Source organism: Vidua chalybeata, chromosome 3, assembly GCF_026979565.1.
Source record: "Vidua chalybeata isolate OUT-0048 chromosome 3, bVidCha1 merged haplotype, whole genome shotgun sequence".
Taxonomy (NCBI): Eukaryota; Metazoa; Chordata; class Aves; order Passeriformes; family Viduidae; genus Vidua; species Vidua chalybeata.
Window position 1 is genome coordinate 51429578 of NC_071532.1, and position 24673 is coordinate 51454250.

Here is a 24673-nt window from a genome sequence, read left to right on the forward strand (position 1 = left end):
ATGACTGTGATAAAAGATACTGTTCACACAAAAGGGTTTTTTGTATTTGTTCTAGCTATAATTTCATTTTATTTGTTTACAATATCTCTTTATTTATTCAAAATATTCTAGTTGCCATGTCTTCTTCTGGATTAAATTTCACTGCTTTATTCCAGGTTTGTGCTAAAATGGAGACAGTGGTGATTATGAAATTCCCAATAATATATGAACAAAATACAAAATGCATTAACATGAAATACACTTATACAAACACAAAATAATAAATACTAATATGAAATGTTAGTTAGCATTAAAATGCTATTAATCTCTTGTATCAATAATTCCCTCCATACTAGATAGGACATTGAACTGGAACCGATACTTTTTAGGTCCTCCTGTACAATTTTAACGAAGAAAATAAGCAGTGAATTTTCCAGATATGTAATTTAGACATTTTGTATTTTCAATGTAAACCTCTGGGAATAGAGACTTGAGTGTCACTTGATGAATAACTACATTTGCAATGAAATTTTGAAGATACACAGCAGGAATTTCAAAAGAGAGGAGTAAGGTGCTTCTTGAAAATATGGGGTGTGAGATGACTAGAAGGCAGTCTTCACATGTGAAGATGCAATAGTCAGTATTTACCCACAATAAATCAGTCTTATTTTTCACTGATTATGAACTATATTAATTTTTCAATTGCTCTTCTTTGCACACTACCTGATACATGGCCTATGAAGTTAAGTAATGATATATACACTATAAAACTATAACATAGCATAATAAAGACCAAAGCTTGAATTATTGTATTCATATTCCCAATGCAAAATCAGATATTGTATTAGGCAGCACAGAATTAAAACACATAAGTGGTCTAAGAGCTCCTCTGTCAGAAAGCTATTTATTGTCCATGTTTCAATCATGATAACTAATAAATATGGGAATATTTGCCTTCCAGAGGGAATTAATACTCACCAAATTTTCAAAGTTCTACAAGCATTAGGACTGTCCTAGTCACTGAATTTTGCAGAAGTTGCAAACTCCTCTCATTTAGGTGTCTGCTTCCTTTAGCATCCCTCAAAAAACCTAGAACATATTTTCCATTTTGATTGCTTGGTTGCTGTCCGTTTGCATACAGACATATGATGTGGGAGATCATTTTACAAAATAGAGTTACTTGAATATATGGGAAAAAAATCATACAACTTTGGAACATTTTAAAGCACATTCAGACATCTCAAGCTGTCATTCCTGTGTCTCACATAGCTTTGTTTGCAGTTAGCAGAGTATCACTGATGTCCTTTGTTGTAAAATGCTGACTTAAGTGATGTTTGAGATGCTGTGTAATAGGAGTGTTTTCTTCCAACTTCCTATAGCCACAACTCCGTAGATCCCCAACAGCAATAACTCAGGTGAATACTGCAGAGGATCCCCTACAGATTCTATATTCAAATCCAATTATCAAGACTCAGCAGAGTTGAGGTATGTCCCCTGGGGAAAGGTAAAGAGCTGCATACCCTCCATTTAGGCACTGCAGATGCAGGTCTGTCATTTTCCTTTAAATTTCTTTACCTAATATTTAGATCTCCATGTCTGCTGCAGGCTGACCTCTACCACTAAGCCAGTACAGCTCAAGTGAACAGAATCACATATCTGAGACCTCACTCTGCTCAACTCAGCATAGCAACAGCTCTTCGTAGTGCCTTCACTTTACACTATAAACTCACTGAGAATAAAGAAGACAAACTAAAAAATAAATCATTTCAAAGCGCAACTCCTTTGTGTACTACATACAGCACAGAAAATGTTTATACTTTAAATTCAACTGAAAAAGGCGTAATAGATTCAAAAGATAAATCTCTTGATTTACAGTCATTTATTCCCACATTAGAGTATCACCAAAAAAGACAAAGGAGGAAGATGCTTTTATAATGAACTGGGCAGATAATGTAGTCATTTTCTCAAATAGTAAGTTTCGTCATTCCCCAAAGGGATATAATCATCAGTTTTTTTCGAATACTCTAGTTATTGCATACATGCAAATGAAAAGTATATTCTTCATTTAGATGCTTTGTGTCTCTTCAGATAATGACAGCATTGTGCAACCGACCCTATGAGATGGATAAAAAATTTAGTGCTATTTACCGTTGTTACCCAGGATTGCTCTCTTAGAAATAGTCCTGATTAGTTTATTCTGAGGTGGAATGAAAAATTACAAACCAAATATGTTTTCTGGAAGTGTATGCAAAATAAATTTGCATTATAATCTGTATAATATTTTATAATATTATATAATATTATGTATATTTTATTATATTGTATAATATTTTTATATTTCTATTATTAAAACCCAAAGTTTTTATCTTTCCAACATCTTTCAGACACCATAAGCTTTATGTGTCTACAGAACAACACTTTACAGAAGCTTTTCCTTTGTTTTTTTCCATGCATTTATTATAAGGCAGCTATGGCAATCTGATCTTCACAATTTAATTACTAATAATTTGTTATACAAGAGCTAGAACTAAAACAAGATGATTTTTCCTTCCATTCTTAAGCCACAGGTAGGAGTGGAGGAATGTGAAACAGGAACATTTTTCTTCAACACTTGCCATTTGAGCCAACTGGGCTTGAGTCATGGGAATAGTTTCCTCTATCAAAAACAGGAGTTCTACTCTTTGATCTTATACTCCATAAAATATTTGAACAGTCTCTGGCTTTTAGACATCTGTAAGCAAAGTCTCTGCTCATTACAGAAAGACTGGTAAATTCCATTTCCAGTTCTTTCCTGAAGTTTTTTCCTCTACCTATATCTGGCTTTCATTGAAAGAGGATGATTTTTATGTACATTTTTATTTGGTCTTCTGATAATGGGCACTAGATGTTTTCAGTGCTCATTACTGCTATACCATGGTTCACAATTGTAACATTTACAAACCCAAAAATGATCACAGATTTAATCTTCATCTCCTTTCCACTATAGGATTATATTCTATTTACATATTTGTCTAAGGTTATTGTGCAAAAACAATAAGGTGTATGACTCTGTTGCTATCAAAAAATAGGACTAGATTCTTCCAAACAGGTCTTTCCAACTAATGGATATAGACTTTCATCAAATAATAACTAGGATGTGAGACAGGGTAGACCAGTCAAATCAGTAATTTCTTTCAAAGGCCCATCATTGTATCACTGACTTTCAGATATTTGACTCTGTCCACTCATCTGGCTTCCCGGCAACTCCAGAATCTCCCATGTTACGTAAGACTTGTGTGAGTCCTTAGAAGATGGTCTTTTGGACCTAGCAGAACCTGTTGGGATGCTTCATGTAAGCCGAGGAATTTTGATGGACATTTCTCACCTAACAATTTTTGTTACAACTAATTTTTACCTATGTTCCAGCACAGGATAATGTTTTGTGCCCAAAACATGGACTTTGAGAGGACTATATATCATAGAGACTAGAATTTTTTGAACATACACTGGACTGGAAGAAACAGAAAATTGGGCAAATATTGATAATCCAAGCACCATTCCCAATTTTTGCTGTTTCCTTAGTGTGGAATTGGAACTTAAATCTTTAACTGGAGCTTTCTCCAGTCTTGTGAAGCACAAAACCTATTTCTGGGTCAAAAGCCTGAAACTTCTAAATACTCCCAGCTTCTGCACTCCTTGATTGACTGAACAGGAAGCATACAGAGCTAAGCAAAAAGATTCAGAAGCTGGAATCCAAACCAGAATATTTCAGAGCATTTTCTATGCAATAAAATTTCTTTTTCCACAGTCTTTTTTTCTAAATAATTATTTCTAATTGACTAGCACATCCCTTCAAATTCAACCACGTGCATAAATATTCTGCAGAATTTTGGAATCTCCCGCAGAGGAAAATTAATATTAATAACTTTGCGTTTCAGAGATATCTAGGATGTAGAAAATTACAACATCGTTGTGTGGCTAATCAATAAAGTGACTGCTTATTCCTAACTATGAGACAGTGGCAATTGGCACATTTAAGAAGATAGACAAATCTAAATCAGAGGTTTTTTCCGAGCTTAACAGAAATTTTTCCAGACAGTTCTTGAAATGAAAATTGGATGATGAGTTTTGTGTTTCACCTTGTGCTGCTAAAATGCAGTTTATATTGCTGAATTCATCTGCACCTTTTAATAGAAACACTTTTACTGTAGGTTTGAACTGTTACATCTGATTAGCTAAACAGCAAAGATAGATTAAAGGTTTCACGGAGACCTTTCCGTATCACCAAAGGTAATCAATATAAAGAACAGACCAAAATAGCATCCTGGCCTTCATTCAGCTCTTTAATTCATTAATTTCTTCCCCTAAATAATACCTACTGGCTAAATAGAGAAATAAAACAAGAACAGTGACAAAAAGGAACAGGCTGTGCATTCAGACAGCTTAAATACTAATAATTTTGGCTTTGTCAGGCTAGCACTAGAGACAAAAAATAAAGATAATAAATCTTAAACAGCAGGAGTCCAAGCAATTATGAGTAAAGAAGCTTTAATCTGAGAGATGTGCAAGATACACACATACTTTGGACTGTCTCCAATTCCTTCAATCATACATGTATACCTCTTTCTTAAACTTTTAATACACAGAGACAGAAAATATTCTTAGTAGACAGGGTTGAGTAAGAGATAAATTTGATTTCATGTTCAGTTTATACACACAAATGCACAAGAAATTATTGTCATAAACAGATGATGCTGTCATTGGATGTGAAATTGTTAAAATGAAAAGGTAAAGATCATTCAAATACAGAAGAAATTTGTCCATTACGTGTAGCTAAAGGAAACAGTACAGCATTTTGTCACCAGAAGTTAGTACCAGAATTCAAAACCAGTGCACTGAGATCAATAATCTTTCACCTTTGTCTGAAAAATATATGCACAAACATTCCCACACACATTTGTCTGAATTGACAAATCGGTCTGATATTTAACAAAGTAATAGAGACAGGGAAGTGAAGTATTAGTACTGCCTCAAGAAAAAAATAATTTGACTGTTAGTCCATTCATCACAGCAAGGTCCAAAAAACACTTTCCTAAAGTGTTAGGACTAAGCAGAAAGCAGCCTGCATCACACAGGCCAACATGTGCTGTTGGACCTCCAGCAGTGATATTGCAGGCCATCATTTCCAAAACTAAAATATAGAAAAATAAAAATGAAAAATATAGTTTATGAAATGCAGTTATGTGTCTCCCTTCTGAATTTCTGTTAGTGTAGGTATTGGCAATGGCTTTAAAAGCAGAGTTTTGTAAGCAAAAATCGTGTACACACCATAGTGCTTCACTTACTGCAATTTCAAGAAAGGGAAGAGGAGTCATTAGGCTGTTTTAAAGATACATTTAGGGTGAGAGTCATGTGTCCTAAGTTGTGGTAACTAAATTTTGGTTCTGTCTAGTCCTACAAAAGTAGCAGGTATAACTCACCTCCTGGCCAGTACCTATTTCTCTTGCTTGCCTATGAACTCAAGACTGCCTTAAAATTTGGCATTATTATTTCATTAATTTCTATAATGCATTGAAAGCTTTCTGGCTTGATCAACCTATTTTTAAAAACTCATTTTAGCAAAAAGATATAACAATGATAGTAGAAAAAAACACGGCCACTTAGAGAATGCTCAATCACAATTGACATATCTATATTTTTCAAAGCAGATATTCATCATCACTCTGCCACATTTTACAGGGAGTAGAAATCCTCCATCTTCATAAATGTCTTGCAAAATGGAAGCAGTGACTGATTTCCTAAAACCTCTGAGACAGAAGTGCTACTTATTTAAATAAAAGTAATAGGAAGCAATATATGAAGCATGTCCATCTGAAGAGTCATCCTTATATCATCTGTTTTCCTGGTAGCATGAATGTGATGCAGAAAAAGAGGGTTTTTTCATATTCCATTCACACAGTATAGATTGGTGTTTCAAACAGTTGTTAAACAATTGCTAAACTATGCAAGTGTTAAAATACCTTCTCTAGGGTTAAAATTACACCATTCTAATTTTCACATAATGCCGACTTAGTTATTTATTGGTCTTCCACCAGCTTTGCCACAAATACGTGCACAATTTCACTGCTAGATCAATGGGAGTCATGAGCTTATGAAGGATGTTATTTCCTCAGAACTGCATGTCAAATGGATCAACAATAAAAGGGAGCTCTGAGATCATATCTAACTATAACCATGTTGGCATTAAACTTAGCATGCCTTATTGCTGTTTGCATGTAGTCATTTTGTAAAATTAAATAAATTTCTAATGAATATATTTCTAGTCTCAAAGATTTTTTTTCTAAGTAAAAACACAAGTTTTCATTTTGTCTTTTCAGTAATATGCTCACTTATTTCTCTTTCTGCCAGCACTGTATTTCCACCACCTTTCATCTTTTAGCTTTTACAGATGTATCACTCTGTGCTTAGACCTACTGATCTTTATTGTTTTCCCCTCTAAAAACAGATAAAACTCATTCTTTTTTTCGCAGTGTGCACTATACTTCCAGTACAGGCATGCCTAACATGCACCAGATTTGACTTTCTGGCTGTTGGTGTCAAAGTAGCCACATACATCTTCCTTGCCTCTTACCTAGAGACAGTAAACAAAATAATTCAGTCTTATCATACCTTTCAGAGAAGTAATACAAATTTATAAAGAATGATTTTTTTTTTTCCTGTTGATGCCGTAATTCTATTTTCATGGTGGGCATATAAAGAACTTGTACCTAAAAAGTATTTAGGCTGTTTTTCTGAGACCATTTGATCTTTTTGCCCTTGAGCTATCTGTAACTTCTGACTTAGAAAAATGTGAAAAGAGACAGAACTGTCTTCTTACATTAATGCTCCTGTACCTGGAATCCATAACCAAGTTCAGGTAGAATTATGAGGTCTTCTTTTGTCATTTAAAGGTTGTGTTTCTACATGAATCTTTCATTATCCCCTACAACAGTAAAAGTTAGTAAAAGAATATTTTCCAAGTATAAAAAAAAAAAAAAAGCCTGGTTTTCTACCAGGCTTTTTTTTAATATTGGTTGATCTCCTCTTTTGGTACATGTGTTCTGTTGGTAGAGTCTTGGTAGATCTCCTCTGCTGTCAAAATTAATGCATTTCTTCTGACTGTGTACATATGAAAAGCCCAAGGATTCTGAAAGAATCACAAGAAATTAATTAGTAATAAAAAAATTAAATCCACCCTCATAATGATTATTCTGCCCAACTTGTCTAGCTTTGTTAAATTAGTTGTCTTTCTTCAGGAAAATAAAGGTCAGACCCAACAGAATTTTATTTTGATTATTAGTTGGCTGTTCTCATTAAGAAAGCTGCTTCACTCCAACTAAAACAAAACATTAACAAAACTCGAATGAACTCAAAAAGTTATTTCCTTAAGAGACTTAAGCACACAGTGTTCTGGATGATGTCATTTCTAAAGCACTTAGAATTTCCTGTTAGGGCACATTCTGAAACAAAGTGAAGGAAAACCTGTGCCGCCCCCTGACAATATTAGACTTGGAGAGAAAGAAATACTTTGGTTGATAGTGAATGATGGGGAATTGGGATTTTGGCTTTTTGGGGTTTTTTTGTAATTTAACTATTTTTTAAAACTTAAAAATATTTTTTTAAGATCTGAAAATTGAAACAATTTTGTTTAGCTATCAGAGATGTAAAAGCTTTACATGTCTGCAAAAGAGTGGGCTCTAGTTGCCAGAGCTTAGATTCCCAAATGAAAGAAAGAAATTGAAATATTGGATCATTACTGAAGACAGTTGCACAATTGTATTAAACTAACATCAATTTTGCATTTTCTATTTACAGATATCTTAACACTTTGTCTTGCAACTTGAAATCTATTTCTAGAAAATGGAAACAAAATACAAAATTGTGTATGCAAAAAACAAAAGCACCAACATATTCAATATTCCCCATCTGCATAACATTCTCCAAGAAGCAGCCAGAAACCCCAAAGGCATGATAGGCCGCTTTATCATGGGGAATGCTGTAAAAAGCTGTGTTTATATGCACTTCAATCGACAAACATTTTCTTAATGCTTTGAAATTTCTCACATAGCTGTAAGAAATGTCTCAACAGGGAATTTTACAAAACATTCTTGATAACTACCTCATATCAGGCAACTACTTATAGGTAATATTTTATAATAACATACTAGAGATTTGGATTTACATTCCTCATGTGGGCTCATTTTATGGGATAGATGGTGACAAGGGAAGCTATAGAAGAAAAACTGTGACTAGATTGCCTGATAGAGTGTGGTCTCATTGAGGTTTTTCAGTAGCTGAGAGAAAAACGTCAAACACCCTACTGTAATAAAACCTCAGTCATTTTCTTGTGTCTCTTTAGAGATGTCTTCTTTAAAAGTTACACATTTTTGTAAGTCTCCTGTCTGTGTCATAGCTTGATATGTTCTTCCCACCACAAGGCAAAACACACCTGCTGATCCCACATGATTGTGAAATTGTACAGTCATCCCTCACACCCCGGTAATTCCTCTCTGTTTTCAATTGGAGACATGAAACCCTTCAGATGTATTTGCAGAGATTTTTGAAGACAAATGATGGATTATCTATACACTGGACACATTTATTAGGCCTTCTGATGCCATGCAAAGAATACCTTCCCACCATACCATACCACCATTATTCAGCTCTGCTTAGTGCTCTAACACTCTTTTAATAACTGTATTTACTTTTAGATTTGTGCTGCATTGGTAGTAAAGGCCAGTTAATTACACACCTTTTTTTTTCCTAGTTGTCCACAAGAGCCTAAATTGTGACTCCCTTCTCCAAATACTGTTCAGAGTACCTGTCATCCAGTTGCAAAATTTCCACCAGCCCTCACCAGTAGGAGTGTTTGAAATAGTAACTGATTGGCTGCAGCAGGAGCGAAGGGGATAATTTTGTGTGTCTCTCTGAGATTACAAAGTACAAATAAGAATTTCAGCTTTACTGCAGCTGTGCAAAGCTACACATTGCATCTCAATTAAAGGATAACTGGGTTCTCTTAGTGGGAAAATAAAACAAAATCATGAGGGAAAATATGAAAGTAGACTTTGTTGTCTTGGGCACAATCTGAAATAAAATTTGTGGGTTTTTAAAAGTTATGGCATGTTTTTTGAAGAATTTATGTACACAGAAATTATCACTGAAATACAACATTTATGTAAAATAACTGACCTCATAAAAATATTTATACATATATTGCTAAAATATTTTACCTGTAGAATCTCTAATTTTTGTTTTAGGTTCTGAGTTTAAGATTATTTTCTATATCAAAAACTAAGGGGGAAAAAGTGGTTAAAGCAAAGAGGGGGAAAGCTTTTTATGGGGGAAAATTGTTTTCTTCAGCTTTCTTAATGCGACAAAAGAAAAAAGAAGACTTTTTTTTCACAGATGGTTTATTAATAATCCTTTTGAATCTGCCTTGGAGTAGAGTTCTATTCTCCAAAATCACTGGAAAGTCTCTGCATAATGTTAACCTCCCATTGCTTAGCTATTTTTAAAAAAAGCTTTCTGAAAAAGATACAGGGATGACCATCTGTTTTACAAGAATGTTTAGCACAGGAACAGTAAAAAAATACATTGACAGTAAGCATTGATATATATAACTCAGCAACTGAAAAATACCTGTGATATGGAGGTATCACTCTCAAAATCATTATAATAGATAATTTCAATGTTAAGACTTTCTGGACAAGAAAGTCTCTCCTGAGCCCCACTGAATTCTGCTAAGGAAGCTCTTGTTTGTTTCATTTTGTTAGTTCAATCTAAAAGATTGTTCAGATGTTTTTTCCATTAAAAAGTTTCTTTCTAGTGTACAGAATACTGCTGCTAAAGACTTGTTTCTAAAGTGTTTCCTACCATTCCCCAGATTCTTTTCAAAATCTAATAATATTGCCTAACATAATGCTTGTCATCTTTTCTTGAAGTTTTACACTTGTTTATTTGAGTGAAGCCAACAACTGAAAAACTGCAAGGATGGAGACTGCAAAGCCTTTCTTGGCTACCTGTGACAGTGCTCGCTCACCCTTACAGTGAAAAAGTGTTTCTGTGTGTTCAGAGGTAGCTTCCTGCTTTTCTTGTAATACCCATTGCCTCTGGTTCTGTCATTGGGCACCCCTGAAAAGATTCTGGTTCCCTCTTCTTGCACCATCTCTTCAGATATTTATACATATATATATATATATATATATATATATATATATATATATATATATATATATATATATATATATAAATGTGCTCAAACAGGCTCCCATGGCTAAGGAATCCAAAACTCTATTGCCAACACTTGCTCCACAGCACAGCAGTTGTTGATCTACAGTGTCACTGCCTCCCTCCTCTTTTCCCTCACCTGATGACTGAGGGGAACACCACCTGACTGAGGGGAACACCACCTGCACCCCTATTCCCAGGACTGTCACTCCTTAGCACCAACTGAATAATTATTGACCCTCCCTAATCAGGGGGAGACTGAAGCAAAGACTTCATGTACCATCGGTCAAGTTTAGCTGATATTCGTGTTAGAAGCTGCTAGAGCTTCCTGATATCCACACTTACTGAGATTCCATATAGGGCAGGCAAATCTACAGGCAGAAAAATACAAGGAAAAAACTGTTCCAAACTGTCTAAAAAAAGCCTGAATTTGAGTTAGTTCTAGGTAAGTCTCTATTAGTGGAAGTAAGGAAGAGCAATTACCACTTTTATATGAACAGAATTCTTAAACCACAAAAAACTGTTTCCATGGGAAAATATTTTAGTTTATGGCATCTCTGAGGAAAAGATTTTGTTTTGCTCAAAAGTCGTTTTAAATTATTTAGAATTTTTTTTTGTGCTTGTCTAATACTTAGATAATCGTCCCAAGTTCTTACACTGAGCTCTCATTTGAAGCCACTGAAATGGCTTTATAGCTATGTAAATATAATGGAAGCAGACTGGGACATGCTTTCAATGTCAATCTCTTCCAGCCATACTCTGAGTAGAATTTCGTATTTCTTTTGTAATGCAAGTATAAAAAAACTCTATGTCTGATTTCACAGAGTAGCGTTAAGTTACATTTGGAAAAGATGCAGTAAAATCATGTTATTAGCTTCTGGGACAATTTTGAAGGGTCTCTTTCTCTACTGCCAGCAAAATATTTATATATTTTGTTAAAAAATTTCATTATCAAAAGCATTCTTTCACATTTTATATGATGCCTGGTCCAGTCCAATCTTCTTCATTTATGTCCCCATTGCAGAATTCAAGTGTGTCTTTGACAGTCACCACAGTATTACTGCACCTGAAGGGGTGGTGAAGGTAAAGAGATTTCTTGTGCTTTTAGGTAGGAGTCAGAAAAGACCAAGAGTTAGAGAGTGTGAGCTGCCAGAAGAGAAACAGCAGCACTGGCAAGATTTCTCAGTGATTCATTCCTGCACTCTCGTGGCAGTTTTCCAGGCAGTATTTTAATTTAACTTCTCTAGGTGAAGTTTGGCTCAGTGCAGGTGAAAGGCACTGCTGAGGCTTCATAAGAACCTATTCTTCTTTTGTTCTGTGCTCTCTGTGCCAGCTGAAAGGGGTAGTTTTCTCTCCACAGTGAATGATGAACAGTAATGCTTTCCATATTCTGTTGAGTGACTTAAAAACTCAGACTGAGGTACCACATTATGTGCTTCCATCCTACATACCACAATTTTTCTAAGTGACCTTTCCCTAGCAAAAAAAAAAAAAAAAAAAAAAAAGGTAGAAAAGCATCTACAAGTGGCACACTTTTTTTTGAGGGGAGATGAAGTGAAGCAAATTTGTGACAAGGGGAATATGTGACCCATAATTAGAACAATTAAGAAGTGTAAATCTTGGTATAAAATGACAGAACTGCAGAAATCTCAGAGATTCGTTGTCAATTTCTTCAGTCAGGTTCAAACACCTAAATGAAAACAAGAACTAACAGCAATATTTTAGAAGGCTTGATATAAATAAAATTAAAGGACTGAGTTGGTATGCTAGTGCCCCTGTTGACAGTGCTTGTCTGGCACATATACAGATGAATAGATTAAAAAAAAACAAACAAACAAACAAACTGTGTTGTTAACCCCTCATTACTTCACAGCTTAAGGAGGAGCCAGACCCTCATCAGAGCATCACATAACATATAATGAAGTCTTACTGGTGTAAAAAATATATTTTGGAGCTAGTCATTGAAGAAAACAGCAGATAGAGAACTGAAGAAAATTCCAGGCCAAATTATTTACAGCAGTTAATAAAAAGGTTTTTTTTAAATGATGTTATCGAAGATTTCTTGGAAGAGTAGTAAAAGAGAACAGTGTATATGACTTGTGTGTGATCAAGATTTTTTTTCATAATGACCCTGAATAGCCTTCCAAGGGTAATAGCTGGATTTAGATTTGATTGTATAAACAAAATCCACTGAGGCTAGAGTTGAGAGAAAAATCAATTGGAAAACAATTAAAATTGTAAAGATATTCTGGATATGTATAGGGATAAAAACAAGGAGGGAGGGAGGGAAGGAAAGAAGTTGCAGAAGTTGCGGAAGGAAGGAAGTTGCGGAAGGAAGGAAGGAAGTTGCGGAAGGAAGGAAGGAAGTTGCGGAAGGAAGGAAGTTGCGGAAGGAAGTTGCGGAAGGAAGGAAGGAAGGAAGTTGCGGAAGGAAGTTGCGGAAGGAAGTTGCGGAAGGAAGTTGCGGAAGTTGCGGAAGTTGCGGAAGTTGCGGAAGTTGCGGAAGTTGCGGAAGTTGCGGAAGTTGCGGAAGTTGCGGAAGTTGCGGAAGGAAGGAAGGAAGGAAGGAAGGAAGGAAGGAAGGAAGGAAGGAAGGAAGGAAGGAAGGAAGGAAGGAAGGAAGGAAGCTTTAGAAACTAGAAGATTCTAGACTGAAAGTAAGCTTTGTCTAATTTTCTAAAAAATCTCTGGCTCCTATGATAGGCCCAGACTATGCTGAGATATCCCTCTCATGCTATTAAAATGCTCCACAATAGTTCCAATTTGTGCAAGATGAGAGTTTTATTTGCATTTTCAGATAGTCTATTCTCATGTTCTAAAATATTTGTATTTTGCCAATTACTATTTGATGCTCACATCATAGCGATCTATGCTACAAAACATTGATTTGAGCTGACAAGAAATACCATTAAGTGGTAGAGGTAGAGAAAATAAAACAATCTGCTAATAGAAAATATGTGTTTCTCATGCATAATGTTAATTATCTTCAGCTTTGTTTGTTGCACAGATTTGCCAGTCACACTATAAGCCAAAGTTCTAATTCATCACATAATAGGACCATGTACTTACTACTTTATAAGCGCCTGTACAGAATTATCAGGCATTAGAAAGAAGAATCACATAGACTAAAAGAGATGAAGCATGTAGAATGAAGCACTTTAATTTAGGCCAGAAATATGCATTCCTTTTCTAGTTATGTTCTGTGTAATATTTCAATTATTGAAAAGAAAACAGCATTTAGATTAAGTTTTCAAGTGAAATGAGACATAAAGTAAAATATTGCCTTTTCTGCATCTTACACGTAAGTTCAGTGTCATGATTGCATAATTTTTTCCTGACTCTCATTTAGAAGCTGGAAATCTGCAAAATTACATGGAAAAGCAGGACCCTGGTACTTTTCTGCACAGAGAAGACCAAAAGGGTTTTTATATGTATAAAGTGTAACAGGAGGTCCCTGAGAGCCTCCCTTCCCTGCTACATGAACACACATTTTGTGTTCACGTGGCAGAGCTGAGAGACAGGACGAGGATAATCAGAAGTTTTCTCCTGTAGCTGGCTAAGACAAAGCAGACACTTCTAGCCCTTTTCACAGAACTTTATAATCTTCTTAACATCAATTACAAAGGATGCCACAAATGACAAGTAGGTGAGATGTTAAGAATCACCAACACCTCTCTCTGAAGTACAGCCCAGAGACATCAGAAATGCATTCAAGGTCCTTGTAAAGCCCCATCAAGAATACGTCATGTTTTGGCCACTGACAGATGCAGAAATCAGTCAAATATCAAGATTGGGACTGTCTGATGGCTCAGGTTCATTTGAATATTCCTAGTCTGTTTCAGATGCCTCTGCTGTGAATGAACAAATTGTCCATTCCAGTACTCACTATCTTAACAAGAAAAAAAAAAATTAAATTTTGTGTATAACAAGAGGATTCTTTACTGCTTAACATCATCTGGCAATGCAGAGCAATGCTGCTGTTCCGTGTACAGGTTACAAGGCTGAAAATGCTTTTTCCAAGTACAAAACAACAAACAGCCTAACTGTACCAGCTAGTTACACAGGGCATTGTAAGGATTGTTGTAAGATTATAAGATTAGCAAAACACCTCATGAATTAAATCTCTTATTTCAATATATGGACATGTATTTCTCTTTAGTGGCTCTACAAATTATGACAAGGTATTCTGAAGCATAAACATCTGACTAACTGTAATTATTCTAAGTTTTTCTTTCCCTTTCTGGTTGTTTACACATTTTCCCAGTCTTCCTGCGCTCTGTGAGTTCTTAACAATAATCACCAGGCACAAATCTGAAGACTTGTTCGACCAATTGTCCTCCATGATAGTCTAAATAATTTAAAAATGCCTAACCGACTGAAATAGTCTCAGATAATCTCACATTTTTATTCCTGTATCAGGGATTTTGTTTCTAACATTACAGGGGGTTTTGTTTCTTTCTCTCTCAAATATAATGCTGGCTTTGATTGGAGAAAACTATTTTTCACGTCAGGTTTTGGGAACAAAAAAAAACAAACCTACAAACAAAAAGCACCCCCAGAAACAAAACAAACAAAAAACATAAAACAATCAAAACCCTATTGGAAAATGCAGTGATAGTCAATTAAATAAACTCATAATGTTTATGGAAGCATTTGTGCATATCTGGAGCATTTTTTCACCATGATAGCTGCCAGCACAGAATGTTATGTCTTGCATTATTTCTCCACAATTACCATTCCTTTCCAGGACAATTATATCAAAATACCTGATGTCTGCTACTATTCTGAACACAATTTTAATGTGATTGTCTCCTTTTATGACAGTGGTGTTTCAGAAACACACCTTGGGGTTTTTTTTTTTTTGTTTATTTTTCCACATAAATTTGTTGTTTAGGGAAGGTATAGATGTTAGACAGTTTTCTTCTCTGCAATAGACCTGAGTAGCAAGACATAGAACCCACAGGGCGCTGGTACTCCTTCCACACATTCTCCTTTCAGAGTTGTAAATGCTGTGCTCTGGTTTTGTTAACTAGAATGAAAAATGATAACCAAAAAATATGTTTCAAGACTCAGAAGAAGAGGTGGCTTTGCAACTTTTGTTGAAGAAATAAAAAAAGAGCAATTCCACATCCTCGCAGCCAGGAATGAGATTTGGGGTTATTTTTGTATTTCTTGTTTTCTTAGACTTAAAATTGAGTCATCTTAACTGGGATTTGTATTTTGTATGCTGCTCAGGAGGCTTTGTTGCTGGATTCAATAAATCAGAACTGTCACAAAGGAGTTTAAGCATTACTGCCCTACACAACTACATTTGTGCTATTTTATCACAGCTGGCAGTCAATCAATGGTTCTTATAAGACATTTTGGTCATTACATTGAAAGATTAAAGTGAAAGAATGTATTTTCTAATCCATTTGTATGTTTGAGCATCTTCACTCCAGGGTATCAAATCAAATTAAAGGGAATATAAAACAGATGTCTTTTGCATGCAATGATCTGTGTGACAAGCCAACTGGTCTATAGAATCATGGTACTGATTACTCCCTTTCATTATTGCATACTCCTTTGTGCATTTTCTGAAATGAATTCCCAGCTGGATAAAAAATACTGATTTTTAAAATTTTGATTCAGGATGTTAACAGCAATTTGTTAGCTACAGAATTTATGTGAAGAAGCCTGTAAGGACTTATGTTAAGACATTGTTACAGAGCTCAAAGATCATGAAATCAGAGGTCCCAAAATGAAAAATAAGATCTAAACAATAAAAACTGAAGTCTTTCTTGCCATCTAATCACTGCAAGGCCAACCAAATCAATCATTCTGCTGAAGGCAGGTATACCCAAGTATGGAGATATTGGGAAGCATTTTTTAAGCTTCTTCTTAAAGACTCTCAGTACAAGACATGCTACAGTTTCCTCACATGAGCTGTAGTTGTGCTTTAGTCACTAGCATCAGATAATTAGCTCTGCACCTTGGATTAACTTCCTTTTCTTCGGTGTGATTAAGATACCTTAGAAAACCAAGCATTCAGTTTTCATGCACCTAAAGAGCATTATTAGACCATCATCAGACCATCATTATTTAATTTCCTCTTCCTTCTGCTTAAGTGTCAGTTGGTTCATTCTCCATGGGTTATTTCTGTGCCATATGCCAAGCTCCAATAGGTCAAAGAAAACTTTTACTTAAAGTAGCAATCACTTTGAACAATCTGAATTTCTACATCTCCAGATAAAAATCAAGGCTTCTAAAAGGCTGTCTTTTTGTTTGTATAATAATCCTATGTAATTCTTGTAGAGCAACCTGACAGCAGCCCACAGGCACCTGCTGACAGATTACAGGTTTGTTCTGTATGTCATGAACTTAATGAAAAAAACCCACATTAATCCTTTGAGAAAGATACGCAGTATACTTTAATACTTTGGCCCCTTTGGAGATAACATTTCAGTAAATGTCCAACTCTATCAACCAAGTCCTTCAAATTTGTAGAAGTGTTTCCAGATGGAAATTCTCTTTACAGTTTACAAGCTATTCATTCTTGGTTTGGATCTCATGGGGCCTCTATGGCATTAGCACGTCTCAGCTACAGTTACAAGCATCCAAAATAGTGTGATAAAAATCATACTTTCCCCTCCTGAAATACTCCAGTTGACACGAAGGGCACAACGTCACTGAAGCTTAGCTCCAGAATTCAGAAAGCATTGTATTGAGTAATTAGATTTATAACAAAACCTGCAGTATGTTTTGAAATTAAAGGAAACTGATGAATCTAAGAAAAGCACATCTCTCTCTCCATTTCTTTGTTACAAATCCTGCATTTCAGCTGTTCCTTTGGTTTCAGACACTGCGAGTCTACAGTGTGGTGTTGAAATTCCCTTCACAAAGTCAATAAACAACAATTTATGTTCTCAAGAAATGTGAGCATTTATCTGAATAGATAAATTAATCCCTGATACTGCAATCTGAGATAAAATGAGATGGATACATAAAACCTTTTGGATGCATTTTATTGGCTTACTGATTTTCTTGTAAATATATCAGACTTTTTTTTGGTCTGAGATATTTTCAGTTGAGTGTACTTGAACTAAGAACATCAGGAGAAAATTAATCATAATATAAGTTTTACCTAGTAAACAGAATACCTTTGAGGCTACAGCCCTAGTACATTCAGATAAAAATCCAAAACCACAATTCATCATTTATTTAATTAGTTTCAGATGATAAAAACTTTTTTCTTGCTGCAAAATTTTTTCTTCTACAAGCACATTAAGATGAAATTGTTGGCCAATAAATACTGACAGCTTTTCTCTAGCTGTTTCAGTAAGGTTTGCTGAAACCATGCCATGGCTACTTTCAGCTGAGGACACTGGCAGACTCAAGAAGGAAGTCTGGAGTTTGGTTTTGCCCTTTCTTTTTTATCTCAAAAATGTTCTGGTTCTAAAGGAAGTCAATCTCCAGAATAGTTGCTTCAAGTATGCAGATATTTTTATGAACATTATGTTAGCTCTAGGTTTTTTTAGAGGTTTTTAAAGAAAAAAATGACAATTGTTGTAGAAAGTTATTCCCACCACAGCAAGACTGAACTTCATTTCAGGTTGGCAAGCATTTAGGATCAGTAATATCAAAATATTCTAAACCAAATACTCTGATTTGAAATCCAGATATATTTTAGGTATACATGTTTCATTACATTGCACTGAGATATAAGATTACTTAACATTATTTTGTGGAAGACTAGAACTCCACCTTACCTTTTTATCATTTTCCTGAGTGAAAGCCAAACAGAGCATTTCCACCAGGCAGATCGTGAATCAGAATAAATGATACCCCCTGAAACAATACATTTTCATCTTGGTGAAATTAACTCAGAGTATTCCAAAGGTCCTTTATTTTGGTAGCAGCTATCAATTTACCTTAATTAACACAATCTGTCCAGACTGATTATCAGTCCCATGTATATAGAAATCATTCCTAGTAACTAGTATATAAATAGATAATCTTTCTTTGTTCTACAACATTTTTTTTTCAATTAACAAAATAGTTTGATAGATTTTCAACATTTGTGCAAATCCTTTTGGTAGCAATTTTGGTTAAAATCTTGCATTTCTAATAGAGTTTTATGCCGTCTCTAATCACCCTATTGGGTTTTTGTCTTCCCCATAAGTAATCCTTGACGAAGGATAAAATTTTTTCTACTAACTTCATTTTAAAAACACTTTTTCAAATATGCTTAATTGTACTTAATTCAGCTTGAACTTTATCAGTGAGTTTTAAAATTGTATGCAGTTATACATATGAAATTTTAAGTGACTTTTCCAATTTATTAATTAAAACAGAGTTGGAGGGGTTTTTTTTATTCATTTCACTATTCGAGCCAGTGTGACATGTAACTAAGAGCAGACTTTATTGAGTTGTGGTTTTTTATTTACAGAATCTTGTCCTACAACCATCTTAATTTCCTGAATACCATGAAATTTGTAATTTTTACTGCATTCATAGTGAAGACTGTTCACACTGCTTGCATCGTACCAACAGATCCATTGAACTGTTGCATTTTAATAAAAGTTGTTTATGAAGACTCCTGTATAAATTAAAATCACTAAAGCCTTTTGAAGTCTTGCTAATTCTTTCTATTAAGGTGCATTGCACTTCTGGTCAAACTCTAACCTTTCTGCAACTGCTGCTGCTCAGGTTTCATGAAAGCTTCTGGTCCTCCAGAGGTTTCTGAAAAGTGCTCTTGGCAAGTAGTTGAATCCTCCTTTCTGAACCCATATACAATGGATAAGGGAATAAAATAAAATTGAATAAGTGCCATTAGCTGCCAATGTTGGAGTAGTTGGGTTTGGTTTGGGAGTTTATTCTGTTTCTTTTTTTTTTTTCTATAAGAACTTGAAAGGAATTGAAGATTTACTCCTCTATAAGTGATCATCAGATCTTCTGCTGTTTCAGTCAGAAAGATTTTCGATTCTTCTCTGGAAACTTTGCAGTCAGATCACTAGTGATGTCAGTGAACCAACAGGAAAGAAATGGAGAAAAATTTTCATAATGCAGATCCCAAAGAACTTACCAATATACACCCACGTGAAGTATCTTGATGTTAACTTATTGCAATAGTTAACCAAGTTTGTAGTATTTAATAAACAGATGAAATAGTAGAAGTATATTGAGCTTTTTTCCTGCTTCAGAAGAAAGCTGAAGATCTGGGACATCTTTCAGTCACATTCATGTGTTGGTGGTAGAGATTGAGAGCACTGTGAAATACCATCCTGGACAGGATGACAGAGGATAAGGTAAATCAAAGAGACCTTCAGTAGAAAACAGCCATTGACATAAATATCGGGCCTCAGGTAACTCATCAATCATAACTCTAGAAAAAATTGGAAGGCAGAAGAGAAGTATGGGAATACAGGAAAATTCCAAGCAGAAACAGTGTGGCTTGAGTCTGAAGGGCAGATACCCAGATTGCTTGGGATTGCCAGGAGCTTATAGACTAGCTTGCTGTTGCATGTCTTGGAGGAAGCAGGGTCTAAGGGGAAGAGCAAGTGAATGATTTACACTGATGTTAGAGTGGCAGGGTGTTGCAAAGATAAAAAGGAGAAGTTAGATCAGAACTGGAAGGAGATAGGGCTGAATATGAAACGCCAGAACATTGTGTCGTGCAGTACCTTCTTCTGCCAATTCTTTGTACTGTATTTGTCCTCTCTTTTGTTGACACAATGAAGGAATTTCTTCATACTTCACCTGACAGTTGTTTTAGGCCAGTGCCTGTGCCACACTGTGTCCTGAAGGAGACACAGCAGGCAAGAAGAAGCTGAATCAATACTTCCATATCTCTTTGCCGAATTTGTCCCAGTAGTTGCACTCTCAAACAAAAGTTTGCATATTTGAAGTGTTCATCTAAAAGGGAAGCATTTTGTCTCTGTCATATTTGAAATGTGTTTTAACACACTGAAAAGACCAAAATGGTTTTCTTTAAACCAAATGTTTTTGCTACCTGCCATGAAAAACTGCCCTATTGCTGCATAATGCCACTAGCTGATTTACTAGGCATTAGCTGTGTTAGCTAGCTCAAAGCTCTCTACAGAAAATTAAGCTGGGCAGTCAGTAAGTGTAGCATAAATAATGTTATGCTGCATTCTTTTATCATACTTTTATCCTTATCAGTCCCCAACCAGGAGTGTTAGCTTTTTCTGAATCCTTTCTGATTTGAGTATTAAAGCAGAGTTAAAAATGACAGTAGGAAAATTTGCTCTGACTGTTTTTCCAGTCCATTTTTTAAATACTGAAAATTCACTATTGCTTCCTGCATACTAGAAAGATGTCCGGGAACAGTGATGCAGTTGAAAGTGAACACAGAACAGCAGTTACATGGACAATCATTCATCACAGCCTGAAGAATACCAAAGGCTCAACTAATGGGTCGATGAACCTCTGCTTTTTACACTGACTCCAAACTATGAAGTAGGGCATGAATAAGTAACCAATGGAAAATGGTTGACCCTTGAGATAGTAACCAATGAGACCCTTGTATAGCTCAAGCCTATACAGACATTAAGTTTTGCATTCCAATTAGTTTTTAGACTGAAAGTTTATATTTGCTTGATTCAGCCTTCTCCTTGTCTTCTGCATAAATCTCCTAGGAAGCTAAGTAATGTCAATTTACCCTCTCTTTTTCTGCTGGTGTGATCTTGTAAGACAAGTCTTAGAAAAGTGTCAAGATAGAGAGAGACAGGTGACAACCTGCTACTAGAAAAATTGCAAGATGGAAAATGAAACCTTTAATATATGTTTGCTTCCTTCAAAATAGGGAAACATTAAATTTTACCCTAACTTTTAATTCCTTCAGGAAGAACACAAACAAAAGGTAAATTAAAAAGAAATAAAAGCAAGGACATAACATACATAAAGGAAAAAGAATTTATGAATGGCTTGCAGCAAGTTTTAAGGAAAGGAAAATACTATGTAATATCACAATATTATGCAATTCAGCCTTGTAATGTAAATCAGATTTGTTTCTGATATCTGTGACACAGAAACAACTGTCAGACACAGTCAGATTTACAGATAAAAGCCAGAAGTAACCTCCAGTTACCTACTGTAGCAAATAGCTGGAAAAATTTCTTACTTCTCCCTGAAAATATGAAAGCTGTTACATTACCTTGCAAACACAATTTCTTTAATTTAAATTAATAATTTATCATTGTCTTTCTGTAATTCTTCATAACACTTTGTAGTGAGCGCTACTGCTTTTAACTTGAACCAATCCCACGTGGATTACAAATTACACACAATTCAGCTTGTTAATGAACATATTCTTTAAGACCATGAGCAGGAATATAGCTCTAAAAATCAATGCCTGCAAAATTTGCCAGCTTCTCTGTTTCTTATTTTATGGAATAAAATATCAGAACCTCTGATTTCTTAATATTTCCTTTTTTTTCCAAGAAAAATAATTCATTTTACTTCCCCCAAAGGAATTAAACTCAAGTGCAATATTATAGATGGATGTGTGATCCACAGCCTATATATTTAACCAAACTAGGAAGAAGGATGCAATTTGTCTGACACATCTATTTCCTATTAGGCATAACATCAGCTTCAATACACATGCTCTTTTTGAGAGAGAAGTATGAAGTCAATGGGATTCATTGACTGAAATGATGGGATTGCTTAGGTGTAACAGAGTCTTTTCTGAATAAAAGTCTTATTAGGGTCCATTTCTCTTTTGTCACTGCTATTAAATTAATTAATTACAATCATTCACAAATATAAATTTCAATAATCAATCTTGCAACAGGAACAGATTAAATGTCTTTAGATGGAAGTGAAACTTGTAAGTTAATGAGTCATTTTAAAATGAGCTCCCATTCACTTTGATTTTGTGTCTCACTGCCATAGAAATAGGTTCTGCCAAGATGTGTCTGTTTGGACCAGCTGTCTCATTGCATATAAAACACATGTTCCATTAAAAAGGAGATTTTTGCTGATTTTTGCCCATTCAAATATGCATTTCAAAGTTGGTTCTAGAATTATACTCCCTGTTGCTTTAGCAAAAGAGCAGATGAGAAACTGTGAGTTTATTTCTTCCCTATATTTACAGAACAGATTATTTTGATCAAAGAGTAATATTCTTCTTTATGAATGTCAGATAGGGACCAGCTCAGATATTAGTTCTTGACCTTGCACAAGGCCCTTGCAGAGACAGTAGTGCTGTATTGATGCTGTGGCGGCTTTCTTTTCTTCTGACCAAAAGGTCTCACACCAAGGAACAGACCCTTACAGAAAAAAACAGAAGAGTAGCTAGACAAGTGAAAAATAGGGTAGAAGGGGATGAAGTGCAGTGATGGCCTGCAGACCACCTCCATATCAGACTAGTGCTATAAGAACAGATTTCTGTTTGGGTAACAGTGGAAGTTGCTGATGATTCTGACCTATTGTATGTAAGTTAGCATTTCAGGAGACGAAACATTTAAATTCAAATGGAAACTCTCAGAGTTACCTGAAACTATAGTTTTACAGTTCTAGATGCCTGTTGTTGAGACAGAGCATCCTACTGTCCACAGGCTTAAATTACATATAGATGATATATATATATGAGTAAATTACATGTACTTATCATATTGTAGTATCATATAATGGTTTGGGTTCAAAGGGACCTTAAATACCATCTAGTTCCAACCCCCCCTTCCACGGGGACACTTTCCCCTAGACCACGTTGCTCAGAGCTCCATCCAACCTGGTCTTCCACACTTCCAGGGATGGGGCATCCACAGCTTCCCTAGCAACCTGTTCCAGTGCCTCACCACCCTCATAGTCAATAATTTCTTCCAACTATCTAATTTAAACCTATTCACTTTCAGTGCAAAACCATTCCCTCTTGTCCCACTACTACATACCCTTGTAAAAAGTCCCTCTCCCGTGCTTTTGTAGCCCCCTCTTTAAGGACTGGAAGGTTGCTCTAAGGTCTCCCCACAGCCTTCTCTTCTCCAGGCTGAACAACCCAAACTCTTTCAGCCTGTCTCCATTGGAGAGGAGCTCCAGCTCTCTGAGCATCTTTGTGGCCCTTTTCTGGACTCAATCCAACAGCGAATGTCATGTAGATCTGAAGCAGAATTTCCAAGCTGGAATTATTTAATAAATACACTTACAAATCAAGAGTGATAAAAACACAGCTTTTTAAATTTGACACTCAAACTTCATTACCTAGACTGTTAAATTTGCTTTGTCTGAGTTCAGAGTAAATTTTCTGCCCTGGAATATATTAATGCAGATATTTACTTTGGGTTTTTTCCATGTTGCATTACAGCTAAATATATGTTATCATTAAGATAATCTATTCAGCCAAATGGAGCAGAGCAAAAAGAACTCACTACAGCTAGGGTAATTTTGATTTTTATTATTTAGTATGTATCCAGAATAGTTTATAGCTGGCTACAAAATAGTTTATAATTGGTAGGGTAATAAACCTGTTCTAAAAAGTCACTGCTTTTTAACTAATAATATTAATATTGAAAACATTAATAGAACATTGTAGCAAGACTCTCAAGAGCCAGGAAGTCAAAGAAAATTATTCATTTCGTTTTTGCAGTAATTTAGTTAATTAGATTTTCTTTGCTCTAATTTTTTTAAAAAAAATATTTTCTTTCTGGTTAAATTAATTCTTTATATAAATATGTGATATTGAGAGGAGGAAAATGTATTCTCCATTAGAAATTCATATCCAGTGTTAATGAAAATGCTTTTCTTTATTTGAAGAATAACATATATTACTTTGCCATCATGATCTTACAAATAAGTCAGTTGTGAAAAAATTATCTATTCAATAAAAATAAAAAGAACAATCTCTTTTTCCTGCTTTATAGTGGTCTATGCTTAGCCTAATAATAGATTATGCTCATTTTTGTTATAGAAAAATTGAACAATACCCCAAATATTTATCAGTTCATGCTTATGCTGAGCTTCTGAGAGTGTTGCTTTGGCCATGCCCTCTATGAAGATGCCCCCTTGGATAACTTAGCTTGGTTTATTTTTGTGATTTTACCAAAAAAAACCTCTTGAAATGTCTTACCCAGAGATTTTCCATCACAGTGAAATGTAGAGGAAATTACCCAGAGAAAACTGACCAAGATTAATTTTCTGTAGTGACTTTTTGAAACATTTTAAGAGAAAGAGACAAGATTTTATCTTATGACCTATTATACTGTTGTTTCTTGCTTGCTGTTTATTTTTATGTCATATTTCCATCTAGAAATTGTGGATGCAAATTAATTAGTAAAAAACTTTGCTTGGGAATATTACTGGATGTTCAGACTGTTTGGGAAAGAAGGTCATCCATACATGCATATGTGCTCGTGAAGAGGCTCTTCCTTCTCTCTGTGCTATCACAAGCCATACAGGGCTCAGCTTTTGCGTGAAAGAAAACTTGGTAAAAAAATGAAGTTCCACACCT